At 43.4% G+C, this 17,054-nt stretch overlaps 1 protein-coding gene across 11 annotated transcripts in view; it reads left to right on the forward strand.

Moving 5' to 3' along the window:
• The first annotated feature begins 1,399 nt into the window (after positions 1 to 1,399).
• MICAL2 (microtubule associated monooxygenase, calponin and LIM domain containing 2) overlaps positions 1,400 to 17,054 on the forward strand; it is a 194,812-nt gene continuing 179,157 nt past the window's right edge. For 6 of the 11 annotated variants that reach the window (XM_044269544.1, XM_044269540.1, XM_044269545.1 and 3 more), the window contains exon 1: positions 1,400 to 1,551. The gene's annotated coding sequence lies outside the window, so the exon portion shown is untranslated. The remainder of the gene's footprint in view (positions 1,552 to 17,054) is intronic. The other 5 variants (XR_006386895.1, XM_044269550.1, XM_044269553.1 and 2 more) reach the window with 1 other exon arrangement.

The following is a 17,054-nucleotide window of genomic DNA, read 5'->3' on the forward strand; positions in this document are numbered from 1 at the left end:
TCTAATCCTATCCTGTGTGATACTGACTGCTGAGCTGTGTATCTAATCCTGTCCTGTGTGATACTGTCTGCTGAGCCGTGTATCTAATCCTATCCTGTGTGATACTGTCTGCTGAGCTGTGTATCTAATCCTGTCCTGTGTGATACTGTCTGCTGAGCCGTGTATCTAATCCTATCCTGTGTGAAACTGTCTGCAGAGCTGTGTATCTAATCCTATCCTGTGTGATACTGTCTGCTGAGCTGTGTATCTAATCCTATCCTGTGTGATACTGTCTGCTGAGCTGTGTATCTAATCCTATCCTGTGTGATACTGTCTGCTGAACTGTGTATCTAATCCTCTCCTGTGTGATACTGTCTGCTGAGCTGTGTATCTAATCCTATCCTGTGTGATACTGTCTGCTGAGCTGTGTATCTAATCCTATCCTGTGTGATACTGTCTGCTGAGCTGTGTATCTAATCCTATCCTGTGTGATACTGCCTGCTGAGCTGTGTATCTAATCCTATCCTGTGTGATACTGTCTGCTGAGCTGTGTATCTAATCCTATCCTGTGTGATATTGTCTGCTGAGCTGTGTATCTAATCCTGTCATGTGTGATACTGACTGCCGAGTGGTGTATCAAAGCTACCTGTATTCTATGGTGTGATATATCTGCTGAGCACCTGTACCTGAGACTATCCTGTGTGACACAGCTTGTATCTAAGCTGCCCTGACAGATGTGAGTGTATCTAATCCCGCCAGGTCAGGTGTGACTGTATCTAAGCTGCCCTGACAGGTGTGACTGTACCTAAGCCTGCCATGTCAGGTGTTGCTGTATCTAAGCCCGCCATGTCAGGTGTTGCTGTATCTAAGCCCGCCAGGTCAGGTGTGACTGTATCTAAGCCCGCCAGGTCAGGTAGGCAGCCTGTATCTAAGCCCGCCAGGTCAGGTGTGACTGTATCTAAGCCCGCCAGGTCAGGTAGGCAGTCTGTATCTAAGCCCGCCGGGTCAGGTGTGACTGTATCTCAGCCCGCCAGGTCAGGTGTGACTGTATCTCAGCCCGCCAGGTCAGGTAGGCAGCCTGTATCTAAGCCCGCCAGGTCAGGTGTGACTGTATCTAAGCCCGCCAGGTCAGGTAGGCAGTCTGTATCTAAGCCCGCCGGGTCAGGTGTGACTGTATCTCAGCCCGCCAGGTCAGGTGTGACTGTATCTCAGCCCGCCAGGTCGGGTGTGGCACTCAGTCTGTATCTAGGTGGGGGTGATAAGTATCGGGGGACACACCCCCTCAGGTCAGGCTCCCGCACTGTGGCCCCGCCCCCGCAGCACTGACCCCGCGGCTCCGCACAGCCACGCCCTCTGACCCGGTCAGTACTCTTGGTCACGAGTCTCCCGGGAGTCATTACAGCCTCTCTCTGGGGGCGGGTCCCGCGGGCTGTCAGTCAGCCGGCAGGACACGCCCCCCACGCCTCAGTGCTGGTCCCGGAGCTGTCACCCGCACTGCCTGCAGTGTCCTGCGCCGGACTGCTGCCGGACACCATGGCCCCCCGCTGAGCCGGCGCCCTCACTCCTCTCATGGTAAGGACCTGCTGGTTTCTGTCCTGTCAGTGACCTCCCAGAGGGCTCCTACAGCAGCCGGCCATAGCGCCTGACCCTGTGCTCTGTGTGTGCGTGCTGTGGAGTCTTCTCCGGAGCCTATGTCACTACCTAGGAAGCCTATGTTATAGCAGCCAGAAGGACAGCTGCTGTAACATGGGTGTCCACGAGTCTCCCCTATGGTATGGCATCTTTACACATTAAGCCCGTGTTATAGCAGCTGAACTTCTATGTTCCTGATAGCCTAGCCCTGTGTTATGTCACTATATGTTTGTCATATCGCACTGTGAACCCCATGTTATAGCAGCTGTGTAACCTAACCCTGCCATATAGCATGTTACATGTACTGCTATTTACACTAGAACCCCATGTTATAGCAGCTGTGTAACCTAACCCTGTCCTATAGCATGTTACATGTAATGCTATTTACACGTGAACCCCATGTTATAGCAGCTGTGTAACCTAACCCTGTCCTATAGCATGTTACATGTAATGCTATTTACACGTGAACCCCATGTTATAGCAGCACCGATGCTTTCCACGAAGCCTGACCTATAGTGTCCGGTACATTATAGATTATGTGCAGGAGCCGTACAGACTAAGCCTATGTTATAGATCAGGGGTGGCCAACCTGCGGCTCTCCAGCTGTTGCAGAACTACAACTCCCAGTCTGCCTACAGCTATCAGTCTACTGCCGGCGCATGGTGGGAGTTGTAGTTCTGCAACAGCTGGAGGGCCGCAGGTTGGCCACCCCTATGATACACAAGCCACGCTCCTGTAGGGGGGAGTATATATTGGGGTATGTCCGGGCAGCTCTGCCACACTGTAGCCTATGTCATATCAGCGCTGGTGCATGGGATGGAGATTAGTACAGATTGGGAGAAGAGGGCGTCAATAAAGGGACATATAGGGGCCCCACTTCCAGGTCATTACATGCTCTGCTGCTCCTCGGTGTCTGGGTTTGTGTTTCGGTATTTGTACCCCTGTCCCTGATGAAGGGCTGGGGGCAGTGAGGAACATGTGGTGGGCCCCAAAGACCTGGGAGAAAAAAACCATAATAATACTATGTTATAATAATACTAGAGTCTATTCATGCGACTGAAAAACCATCAAAGAGCATCTGTCAGCAGTTCTGTCTCTCTGACCTGTGCCATGTGCTCCTGGCAGCTGAAGACATCCGTGTTGGTCCATGTTCATATGTGCCGGGGGCATTACCGTTACTCCTAGAGGCTCTGCTCTCTCTGCTCTGCACTTTGATAGGACCAGTAAGTGTAAATGTGATCACACCTGGACCTGTCAATCATAGTGCAGAGAGAGCAGAGCCTCTAGGTGTAATGGTAACGCCCCTGTTGCTCCTAGAGGCTCATTTGCATATAGTAAAACCTCATTTTCTCAGGAATGCGGGCACATATGAACACGGGACCAACACGGGTGTCTAAAGCTGCCAAGAGCACATGGCACAGGTCAGCAGGTGTCAGTGGGACAGAACTGCTGACAGATGCTGATATAGGGGTTGGGCCTCTGGTGGGCTCAGTGCCACACTGCCTGGGGGATATCCTATCGCATACAATGGACCTGTCTGCTGCTGACCACTGTGCGCGGTGAGACGGTGGATTTATTTACAGTATAGTGTACTTAAAGGGGTTTTCCCATGAAAAATATTCAATTTTTTTTTAAACCAGCCACTGGATCTGAATACTTTTGTAATTAAACATTTAGCATAGCCACTGAGTTATTCAATAACATGTATCTGCACAGCGCCACCTGCTGTTTGTTTTTTCTTATTTCTTTGTCCTGCTCACCGAGAAGGCCGCACATGCTCAGTTTCATCTTTAAACTGCCTCCTGAGCTGTGATAGGGAGAGCATAGACACGCCCCCCCCTGGGCCGCAGCAGAAAGGACACGCCCCCCCAGCAGCAACAGAAAGGACACGCCCCTGAGCAGCAGCAGAGAGGACACTGCCCTTGAGCTGTCAGTTTGATATAAATCTAGCAGACCAATGAATGGGGAGATCTCTGGACCCATGTGAGGTGCCGGGCTGGTTCTAGCAGTGTTAGAAAGAGATTGTCATGTCCTATATGATGTCGGATTTTCATTTCTTACATTAGTCATGGGATTATCCCTTTTAAGGGAACTGCTATTTATGCAATTGTCTAATCTATGTGACCCTGAATCTCGCGCCGCAGGAGGAGCTGTGCATCTCTGGCCCCTGTAACTGATCTGAGGAGCCTCACTGCTGTGACAGCCAGAAAGACTATCCTGCACGTGTCCTGTTTGTAGGATCTTGTTCCCAGCGTCAGTCAGATCCTGATAAATCATTCATTGATGTTATTTGTAGGTTTAACGCTGCAGGGTCCACAGCTCTGCCTGCTCTCATCCCCTGCCTGCTGTGATGTCATAGATCTGCTGTGATGTCATTGCCCGCTCTGATGTCATTGAGTGCCCGCTCTGATGTCATAGAGCTGCTGCAGTAATTGAGTGCCTACTCTGATGTCATTGCCTACTCTGATGTCATTGCCTACTCTGATGTCATTGCCTACTCTGATGTCATTGCCTACTCTGATGTCATTGCCTGCTGTGATGTCATTGCCTGCTGTGATGTCATTGAGTGCCTGCTCTGATGTCATAGATCTGCTGTGATGTCATTGAGTGCCTGCTCTGATGTCATAGATCTGCTGTGATGTCATTGCCCGCTCTGATGTTATTGAGTGCTTGCTCTGATGTTATTGAGTGCCTGCTGTGATGTCATTGCCTGCTGTGATGTCATTGCCTGCTGTGATGTCATTGCCTGCTGTGATGTCATTGCCTGCTGTGATGTCATTGCCTGCTCTGATGTCATTGCCTGCTGTGATGTCATTGCCTACTCTGATGTCATTGCCTACTCTGATGTCATTGCCTACTCTGATGTCATTGCCTGCTGTGATGTCATTGCCTGCTGTGATGTCATTGAGTGCCTGCTCTGATGTCATAGATCTGCTGTGATGTCATTGCCTGCTCTGATGTTATTAAGTGCCTGCTGTGATGTCATTAAGTGCCTGCTGTGATGTCATTGCCTGCTGTGATGTCATTGCCTGCTGTGATGTCATTGCCTGCTGTGATGTCATTGCCTGCTGTGATGTCATTGCCTGCTGTGATGTCATTGCCTGCTCTGATGTCATTGCCTGCCTGCTCTGATGTCATTGCCTGCCTGCTCTGATGTCATTGCCTGCCTGCTCTGATGTCATTGCCTGCTGTGATGTCATTGAGTGCCTGCTCTGATGTCATAGATCTGCTGTGATGTCATTGCCCGCTCTGATGTTATTGAGTGCTTGCTCTGATGTTATTGAGTGCCTGCTGTGATGTCATTGCCTGCTGTGATGTCATTGCCTGCTGTGATGTCATTGCCTGCTGTGATGTCATTGCCTGCTCTGATGTCATAGATCTGCTGCAGTGATTGAGTGAGTGCTGTGATGTCATTGCCTGCTGTGATGTCAGGACATGGACAGGAGGAGGGGCTGACTGATGCCATTCTCAGTGGCTCCTCCTCCTTCTGATTAGATGACTGCACGGTACGACCTCCCTGGCGTGCGGTGCGCGGTGTACTTCTTAGGGTCTCTCACTTAGTGGGGGTTTTGCTCTGTTCAGGGCGACCTCTTCTAGGGCTAGTAATAGCATCAGCGGCGCACGGAGGGAGCGGAGCTGTTCTCCTTCTATTACTAATGTATTATACATCTAGAATTTGGCCTCCACCTCCCGCAGACTCGCCTGCCCGGTTTTCAGCGGACACACGCGTTCGCTTCTGCTGACTGCGATATTATTACGTGACTGCAATTTTATAGGCCATGTGGCATGCCGTTTCCCAGCTTTTCCTGCGCACATGTGTCTGGGGCTCATTACCTGGTGTCAGCATCTCCGCACCACAATGATAGAAGACATATCGAAACATTGTATCCTATAAAGTAGCAACATCCCCTACACAAAGTTGGGGGCAGGGAGTGAAAACTGGGGGCCCCCTGTTCGCAGCCTGAGGGGTCACTGGTGCATATAGTGATCCCTACTACAGTTATTCTAGGTCGGTTTGGAAGCTTGTGCCGCTCCAGTCACATATGTGACCAGCTTTCCCTTGGGAACATTTTTGGGCTTTTGCCACCCTGACCCCTGTGTCCAGCCCGCTATGGTACGGTATTTTTATAGTAGCTGCCCTGGCATGTAATAGCTGAGGAGCGTACCCTCCAGCCGCCCCTGACCTCACAGGATGAGACACGTCCACCACAAAGCACTGACACCCAGTAATTCTCAGCTCAGACCAGTTTCTGCTGTCGTTGCTACATCTGCAGTGTAACCACAGGTTCCGTTATATGGTACAAAGACGAAAAACATTCAAGTGCAGGAAATGTAATAATATGTGATTCAGAGAGAATACCGTCATATGTTACATCTTCATATATACAGTATTTATATTCCTGAGCAGTATTATAGCAGTTATATTCTTGTACATAGGAGGCAGTATTATAGTAGTTATATTCTTGTACATAGGAGCAGTATTATAGTAGTTATATTCTTGTACATAGGAGCAGTATTATAGCAGTTATATTCTTGTACATAGGAGCAGTATTATAGCAGTTATATTCTTGTACATAGGAGCGGTATTATAGTAGTTATATTCTTGTACATAGGAGCGGTATTATAGTAGTTATATTCTTGTACATAGGAGCGGTATTATAGTAGTTATATTCTTATACATAGGAGCAGTATTATAGTAGTTATATACTTCAACATAGGAGGCAGTATTATAGTAGTTATATTCTTGTACATAGGAGCAGTATTATAGTAGTTATATACTTCAACATAGGAGACAGTATTATAGTAGTTATATTCTAGTACATAGGAGCAGTATTATAGTAGTTATATTCCTGTACATAGGAGCAGTATTATAGCAGTTATATTCTTGTACATAGGAGCAGTATTATAGCAGTTAAATTCTTGTACATAGGAGGCAGTATTATAATAGTTATATTCTTGTACATAGGAGGCAGTATTATAATAGTTATATTCTTGTACATAAGAGGCAGTATTATAGTAGTTATATTCTTTGAAAATTTTCTTTTTATTGAAAAATATCATCAAAGTATATCACAGCGTTGTACATGGATATACACAATGGGACACAGATTAACTATGCGTCTTTTTTACACGACAGCATGACAAACTGTGCACATGACCTGCGTATGAATTCCGTGTGCAAATGATAGGACAATAATAATTTCTATGATTCAATTACATACATAGTAAACATATCCCACTTCTCAAGTGTTCCCAGAAGTTGTGGATGTACATTACATATATGCATAAGACCTTGTGAACACAATGACTATAGTAGTTATATTCTTGTACATAGGAGGCAGTATTATAGTAGTTATATTCTTCTACATAGGAGCAGTATTATAGTAGTTATATTCCTGTACATAGGAGGCAGTATTATAGTAGTTATATTCCTGTACATAGGAGGCAGTATTATAGTAGTTATATTCCTGTACATAGGAGCAGTATTATAGTAGTTATATTCTTGTACATAGGAGCAGTATTATAGTAGTTATATTCTTGTACATAGGAGCAGTATTATAGTAGATATATTCTTGTACATAGGAGAGGTATTATAGTAGTTATATTCTTGTACATAGGAGCAGTATTATAGTAGTTATATTATTGTACATAGGAGCAGTATTATAGTAGTTATAGTCCTGTACATAGGAGCAGTATTATAGTAGTTATATTCTTGTACATAGGAGGCAGTATTATAGTAGTTATATTCTTGTACATAGGAGGCAGTATTATAGTAGTTATATTCTTGTACATAGGAGCAGTATTATAGTAGTTATATTCTTGTACATAGGAGCAGTGTTATAGTAGTTATATTCCTGTACATAGGAGGCAGTATTATAGTAGTCATATTCCTGTACATAGGAGCAGTATTATAGTAGTTATATTCTTGTACATAGGAGGCAGTATTATAGTAGTTATATTCTTGTACATAGGAGCAGTATTATAGTAGTTATATCCCTGTACATAGGAGCAGTATTATAGTAGTTATAGTCCTGTACATAGGAGCAGTATTATAGTAGTTATATTCTTGTACATAGGAGGCAGTATTATAGTAGTTATATTCTTGTACATAGGAGGCAGTATTATAGTAGTTATATTCTTGTACATAGGAGGCAGTGTTATAGTTGTTATATTCTTGTACATAGGAGCAGTATTATAGTAGTTATATTCCTGTACATAGGAGGTAGTATTATAGCAGTTATATTCTTGTACATAGGAGCAGTATTATAGTAGTTATATTCTTGTACATAGGAGCAGTATTATAGTAGTTATATTCTTGTACATAGGAGGCAGTGTTATAGTTGTTATATTCTTGTACATAGGAGCAGTGTTATAGTAGTTATATTCCTGTACATAGGAGGCAGTATTATAGTAGTTATATTCTTGTACATAGGAGGCAGTATTATAGCAGTTATATTCTTGTACATAGGAGCAGTATTATAGTAGTTATATTCTTGTACATAGGAGGCAGTATTATAGCAGTTATATTCTTGTACATAGGAGCAGTATTATAGTAGATATATTCTTGTACATAGGAGGCAGTAATATAGTAGATATATTCTTGTACATAGGAGGCAGTATTATAGTAGATATATTCTTGTACATAGGAGGCAGTAATATAGTAGATATATTCTTGTACATAGGAGGCAGTAATATAGTAGATATATTCTTGTACATAGGAGGCAGTATTATAGTAGATATATTCTTGTACATAGGAGGCAGTATTATAGTAGTTATATTCTTGTACATAGGAGTCAGTATTATAGCAGTTATATTCTTGTACATAGGGGGCAGTATTATAGTGGATAACCATAACTGTGCCTTCTTGGAAGCTGATATATTGCTTTGCTCAGTGTGGGGTAATCATGGTTCAGAGAGTATGTATATAGTACAGTTGTGTGTATGTATATATATATTTGTGCCTTTGTTTGCATTTAGGTTTCTTTTGTGGCGAGTTGTCAGGAGTTGCTGAAGTAACATTGACCTCAGATTGTCATATTTGGCGCATTCACGCGGGAGAACACGCAGTGCGCATGTTGTACGGGCAGGGATATCGCTATCTCTTTCCCTCCCACTTCAGCTAATAGTCATCATGAATTTAGTGTTGGAAACGAGGAAGGAACTTTAGACCTGAGCAGATAAACAGGAAGAGCGGGTGTAAAGTCAGAGCCCCGGCCTGTGTGTAATTAGAAGGCGCACGGAGCTGATTAGCCGGAGGCGTCATTACTGGAGCCTGTGCATTGCCAGGTGCTGGCCTTTGGTTGATGGCAGACTCGTCCTCTTATAGACTGTAATTGGCTCTGAGCCTCAAACATTGGTGGAGATGAAACAGTCTTTCTGGCCATTTTCTGAAATTCCCCTTTAATCACTGGAAAGCCGGCTCTTCTGTCTGGGTGATGCCGCGGGTTGTGTTAAGGGCTGTGGCTGCAGCATAGTTCATAAATTATAGGTTCACTTTGGGACTCCTCTGCTGCGTCTATTTGGGAAAGTTCTGCAACTTCTATTCTATTTTGTAGTTCAGTTCCTCACCATTGTCTGGAAGCCAGAAGATCTAATACCGCTCACAGCTGAGGGCTGAGGCATTGCGGGGGGCCCTGAGACTGGCGGGGGCTTGAGAAGAGGTGATGCAGCGGCGGAGGGGATGTTGGGAATATGATTGTTACTCTATTATTTTATGGCACTGTAGGCTTTTATTAAAGAATTTCAAGGGGCTCGACAACCCCTTAAAGGGAGCCTGTCATCAACGTTATGTTGACCTCACTGAGGGCAGTATAAAGTAGTGACAGAAATGCTGATGTCAGCGCTGTGTCACTCAGGAGCTAAAAGTCAGTGGTTGCCAAAAACCAGCATCATAATCACTGCAGCCCAGTCCTTGTAAAGAGTCCCGTCCACCTGGGAAGAGTCCTGGTTATTATAATCGCCGGCTCTCCCTCTGCTGATGATTGGCAGATCTCTCCTAGAGAGAGAGGGAGAAAACTAGGCAGAAGCCGCTCAGTCATCAGCAGGAGATCAGGAGTAACCCGGACTCTTCTCAGGAGGCCGGGACTCTTCTCCAGGCCCAGTCTGCAATCATTGTGATGTCGGTTCTCAGCAACCACTTACTTTTAACCTATAAACGACAGACCGGAGAAATCCACTCACCTGTCTGTACTTTATACTGCCGTTAGTGTGGGCAGCGTAACGTTGCTGACAGGTTCCCTTTAATGTCAGGGATCCCAAGGTAACAGGTGTCAGATGTGTTCCCCAACAATGCCAATGATTTTGACGGATTTGCAGGAATTTTCCTTTTGCTGTTTGTTCTCCTGGTTTCTTCTGGGCTTTATAAGATCTCCGTCTGTAATAGATTTGTTGCTGTACGGTGGAGGTTTGATGTTGAGTATCTCCCCCAGCAGCAGGGGGCACCCTACCATGAAGCAGGATGATGAAATGATACCGCACAGTATGTCATATAGGATGAGAGCGATGGATATGAAGGGTAATATTCTGAGGGATCGGGTGTCACTCCAGTGCGCTATGATCCACACCAATCCAGCGGTGGATCCAGTCCTGCTGGTGATTACGTCGCTTTTCCCGGCTCTGTAATATCCCAGTGGCTTTGTGCTATAGATGGGAGTATACTGCCAGTGGGATTATCCCAGTTCAGATGGTCCGGATCTGCCCTCCTGGTAGGAATGTTGTCATTGATGTGGAATCCATTGATGCCAGTTCTTCTGTCTCTATTCACTGCCAGCAAGCAGAAATCTTGTAACTGGTGAGGGGTTGAACTTGTTTATTATACTTTTGCAGGTTGTCAGTAAGCTCAGACCTTTCATGGTAGTCGGATAAATTCCTTGAAGACTCTGCCCTGAAGCTAAAGGATGCAATATGCTAATGAGCTGTACGCAGAGGATCTCCGTAATTAGTCACCGTCTACATTCAGAGGATTAGTTACAAAATATTCGCCTTCTCCCATGTGTCAGATCCGTGGAATGTAAAGTGATCCTCGGCCTGCATTGTGCTCTACAATAAATATATGGTCTAGTATGTACCGTCATATTATACTACAGTGCAGTCCTATATACGGTACATATATATATTATAGTACGGTCCAGTCGTATATACGGTACATAATATATAGTATACTATAGTGCAGACCTATATACGGTACATAATATATAGTATACTATAGTGCAGACCTATATATGGTACATATTATATATTATAGTACGGTCCAGTCGTATATACGGTACATAATATATAGTATACTATAGTCCAGACCTATATACGGTACATAATATATAGTATACTATAGTGCAGACCTATATACGGTACATAATATATAGTATACTATAGTGCAGACCTATATATGGTACATATTATATATTATAGTGCGGTCCAGTCGTATATACGGTACATAATATATAGTATACTATAGTCCAGACCTATATACGGTACATAATATATAGTATACTATAGTGCAGACCTATATACGGTACATAATATATAGTATACTATAGTGCAGACCTATATATGGTACATATTATATATTATACTACAGTGCAGTCCTATATACAGTACATATTATATATTATAGTACGGTCCAGTCATATATACGGTACATAATATATAGTATACTATAGTCCAGACCTATATACGGTACATAATATATAGTATACTATAGTCCAGACCTATATACGGTACATAATATATAGTATACTATAGTGCAGACCTATATACGTTATATATTATACTATAGTGCAGTCCTATATACGGTACATATATATATATATATATATATATATATATATGTAATAGTACGGTCCAGTCGTATATACGGTACATAATATATAGTATACTATAGTGCAGACCTATATACGGTACATAATATATAGTATACTATAGTGCAGACCTATATACGGTACATATTATATATTATACTATAGTCCAGACCTATATACAGTACATATTATATATTATACTATAGTGCAGTCCTATATCCGGTACATATATATATATATATATATATATATATTATAGTACGGTCCAGTCGTATATACGGTACATAATATATAGTATACTATAGTGCAGACCTATATACGGTACATATTATATATTATACTATAGTGCAGTCCTATATCCGGTACATATATATATATATATATATATATATATATATATATATTATAGTACGGTCCAGTTGTATATACGGTACATATTATATATTATACTATAGTGCAGTCCTATATACGGTACATATTATATATTATACTACAGTGCAGTCCTATATACAGTACATATTATATATTATAGTACGGTCCAGTCATATATACGGTACATATTATATAGTATACTATAGTCCAGACCTATATATGGTACATAATATATAGTATACTATAGTGCAGACCTATATACGGTATATATTATACTATAGTGCAGTCCTATATACGGTACATATATATATATATATATATATATATATATATTATAGTACGGTCCAGTCATATATGGTACATATTATATAGTATACTATAGTCCAGACCTATATACGGTACATAATATATAGTATACTATAGTGCAGACCTATATATGGTACACATATATATTATAGTACGGTCCAGTCGTATATACGGTACACATATATATTATAGTGCGGTCCAGTCGTATATACGGTACATATTATATAGTATACTATAGTCCAGACCTATATACGGTACATAATATATAGTATACTATAGTGCAGACCTATATACGGTACATAATATATAGTATACTATAGTGCAGACCTATATACGGTACATATTATATATTATACTATAGTCTAAAAAAACATCGGTCTTAGGCCTCCTGCACACGAACGCGTGCGCCCCATGGTCATGCTGCGGCCGGCAAATTACAGGCCGCAATGCACGAACACCAACTGTGGGGCAGCCGCAGCAGATCACGGACCCGTTCACTTTAATGGGTCCACGATCCGCCTGTTCCACAAAAAGATAGAACATGGAGCACAAATTGCCGTCCTGCAGATTTCGATCCCCATTGCTTTCCCAGAGTTTAAAGCCCCATTCACTTGGCAGGTTCTGTAAAATGCTGTAGAGAAAGCGGCATCTCGCGTGTATGTAGCAACGGGGCACCTCCATATACCGTAGAATGGCGGAACCAGTGATCCCTCTTCACTCTTGGGGTACATTCACATTCAGCAGATTTGGGGCAGGGATTTCTTTGAGTCTCATTTATATGAATGGAGCTTGTGGAAATGTACTGCTACCACCAAACAGCCCATTCATCTGTATGGAAGGGATCTTCAGCCGCAGAATGATCTGTGAGTGACTTCACCTTTATGCCATGTATTAGTAATATCAGAACCGCGTCTCCAGTTCCGGACACGTCCGCAGAATAGATAGGGGTCCAGATGGCTTTTAGATTTGTCTAAACGGCTATGGAAAATGACCCCCACCCCAGCCGCAGCTGTCCCCTTCAGTATCCAGACTCTGAGTCCTGGAGGTGTCACAACCACACAGACACTTACAGCCCGGAGCATACGATGGATACATCGCACCGAAAGTATATATCTGTAAAGAATAAATCGAGGCAACTGGACGTCCTGTAGATTTCTTGAAAACGTTTCACTCGTTTTTCCAACGAGCTTTCTCAATTCTGAGTGACTGTACAAGAATTCTGGGAATAAATATGTAACTGAATCCACATCTGGTAATTATACTGCCACATACAATGCTGTCTTGACACCTTTTTCTGGGAAGTCTTTATCACCTACTGACTCCAATTAGGACAATGGAATCAACACCTTTGACCCAATGCTGGGTATAATTACCAGATGTGGATTCAGTTACATATTTATTCCCAGAATTTTTGTACAGTCACTCAGAATTGAGAAAGCTCGTTGGAAGAACGAGTGAAACGTTTTCAAGAAATCTACAGGACGTCCAGTTGCCTTGATTTATTCTTTACAGATATATAGCATGACCTGGATAAAGGAGAACCTTCACAGACATCACACCGAAAGGGTCGGCACACCCCATATAACAGCTATAGAATGTGTAACATTAAGCCGAGCGACACTGCAGGTGAAAACACACAATGTATCAACTTTGACTTTTCTAAGATTGGCCACATTGTATTCTTCCCAGCTTACTCCTCCTCAGCAGACTGCACCACGTGACCCATCAATGGCAGAAATGTCTCCATTATTTCCATACATTTGGATGGGATTTGTAAAAGTCCATGCTCAAGCTGTGGAGGGAGTGCAGCTCTGGAGTATAATACAGGATGTAACTCAGGATCAGGACAGGATAATGTATGTACACAGTGACTGCACCAGCAGAATAGTGAGTGCAGCTCTGGAGTATAATACAGGATGTAACTCAGGATCAGTACAGGATAAGTAATGTATGTACACAGTGACTGCACCAGCAGAATAGTGAGTGCAGCTCTGGAGTATAATACAGGATGTAACTCAGGATCAGTACAGGATAAGTAATGTATGTACACAGTGACTGCACCAGCAGAATAGTGAGTGCAGCTCTGGAGTATAATACAGGATGTAACTCAGGATCAGTACAGGATAAGTAATGTATGTACACAGTGACTGCACCAGCAGAATAGGGAGTGCAGCTCTGGAGTATAATACAGGGTGTAACTCAGGATCAGTACAGGATAAGTAATGTATGTACACAGTGACTGCACCAGCAGAATAGTGAGTGCAGCTCTGGAGTATAATACAGGATGTAACTCAGGATCAGTACAGGATAAGTAATGTGTGTACACAGTGACTGCACCAGCAGAATAGTGAGTGCAGCTCTGGAGTATAATACAGGCTGTAACTCAGGATCAGTACAGGATAAGTAATGTATGTACACAGTGACTGCACCAGCAGAATAGGGAGTGCAGCTCTGGAGTATAATACAGGGTGTAACTCAGGATCAGTACAGGATAAGTAATGTATGTACACAGTGACTGCACCAGCAGAATAGTGAGTGCAGCTCTGGAGTATAATACAGGATGTAACTCAGGATCAGTACAGGATAAGTAATGTGTGTACACAGTGACTGCACCAGCAGAATAGTGAGTGCAGCTCTGGAGTATAATACAGGATGTAACTCAGGATCAGTACAGGATAAGTAATGTATGTACACAGTGACTGCTCCAGCAGAATAGTGAGTGCAGCTCTGGAGTATAATACAGGATGTAACTCAGGATCAGTACAGGATAAGTAATGTATGTACACAGTGACTGCTCCAGCAGAATAGTGAGTGCAGCTCTGGAGTATAATACAGGATGTAACTCAGGATCAGTACAGGATAAGTAATGTATGTACACAGTGACTGCTCCAGCAGAATAGTGAGTGCAGCTCTGGAGTATAATACAGGATGTAACTCAGGATCAGTACAGGATAAGTAATGTATGTACACAGTGACTGCACCAGCAGAATAGGGAGTGCAGCTCTGCCCTTTGTGTTTTGCAATGAATTGCAGTTTACCATTTTTCTGTTGTTCGGCTTCAGCGCCTGTGCCAAGCAGAACAACGCCTGGCATTTATATTACGTTATATAAATTACTGTTGCAACCTTGGGCATGTTCGTTCAGAATGCTGTAACCTACAAGCAGATTCATAACATGTAGATAAATCAGCAAAACTGATCATTATGTGAAGAAGCTACTGGAATTTATATTGCTAGAAAATGCCATCCTCCGCTGTGCCCGAGGTGTGCCAGATCATTTCATAACACCCTGAAGATGCGGAGTCCTGGGACGTCAACCCCTCACATGGTGTGGGGCATTTATGTGAATGCTACCTCTTTTAAATGGGGCGGATCATTTTTACAATCTTCTGACTTATATTAGTGGTGGGGTCCCCAACAATGGCGGAAGTGAAGGGGCAAAGCGCTCATCTGTTCATCCCTCCTGAACAGCAGATGGATACATTGTATCAGCTAAAGCCTGTGGTTATCATGTGGCTGCATCTGTGGCATCTGACAACCTAGTGGCTGCAGCATCTGGAAAGGTTTCCATGAAAGTGTCGGGAGGGCAGAGCAGCTGTGACCTCAGTATCTCAGGGATTTATGTCGGTTTCACTGGATCCACACACCCAGCGTGAGCGGGATCCTCCTATATTCGTCCATCCCTCCCTGGTGTAATTAGGAGGATGATGAAAGCTGCACACAGGACGGTTCACACAGTAAAAGCTCATGTAGAAGCCTCGTTACTGATTACTCAGCTGCTGCATCCGAGACGCGTTATAATGCGCACAATTAACCTTCCTGCCGTATAAAAGGAAGAATTTTAAGTTACATGTGCAAGAAATACCTGGGAGGACTCCATAATGACTGACTATCTCCATGACCGGGTCTGACTCCAGTCTCATAAATAAGACAAATGAAATCTTCAATGAACGAGAAGCCACGATGCACCAGCTGCCTCCTGCACCCTCAGGGTTCCCCTAAAGGCGCCCCTTTAAGATTGATGTCTAGTTTAGAAAACTTTTTGTCAAATACCCTGTTAGGAATCTAAGAAGGAAGTTCCTCCATTCAGGACCTTAATCTATTAGCCGGAGTGGGGAGCGTCTCTTACTTCGGAGGACCCAGCACCTCCATCTATTACCCATTGATTTTAATGAGTAATCTGTAATGCTTTATTTCTCCTGCGGTGGCGCTGCAGGCAACATGAACCCTTGCTGCCAGTTCATTACTACTCCAGGTATAAAGAGCATTACTACTCCAGGCATCAAGACTATTGGTACTCAAGGTATCAATATTATTACTACTCCACGTATCAAGAGCATTACTACTCCAGGTATAAAGATTATTACTACTGCAGGTGTCAAGAGTATTACTGCTGCCTGCCTTTTGGTTTGAGGGCATAGCTATAGTAGGGTCAAAGGAAGCCTGGGGGATCTAGAGTACCTTCTATGACATAAGGAGAGTGTAATACGTTTTATATGGTGGGTGGAGGCCTCATTACACATTTGGCATCAGGGCCCAGGAGCTCAAGTTATGAAATGATTCCTATTGAGCCAGAAATACTTGGCACCAATCAGTTTCCTATATAGATGCAAGTAAAATGAAGACGGGAGCATCTATGAAATGTATCGGCAAATGGTGACTATTGTTACATTCTCTCCATTAGAGGAAGTGCTGACACCATACACATCATGTACTGGATACACTCGGAGTCCCTGTAGATGGGCTTGTGTCTTTCGTCCTTCCTTTGCCTATCCACATTGCCAGCTATAGGTGGTGGCAGCCAAAGTCATTGTCTTCTAATGTTGTTAAACAGTGTTGCAGTAGATTCCGTGTGGAATTCCGTGCGTGCCATGCTTCCTGACCGACGAATTCCGTGGCGCGAGTATTAATCATTATTTATTGGTGTCATCACGGCAGGAAGAGGAAGCTCCATGATCCAGCCGTGTCT

Source organism: Bufo gargarizans, chromosome 10 (assembly GCF_014858855.1).
Source record: "Bufo gargarizans isolate SCDJY-AF-19 chromosome 10, ASM1485885v1, whole genome shotgun sequence".
NCBI classification, from domain to species: Eukaryota; Metazoa; Chordata; class Amphibia; order Anura; family Bufonidae; genus Bufo; species Bufo gargarizans.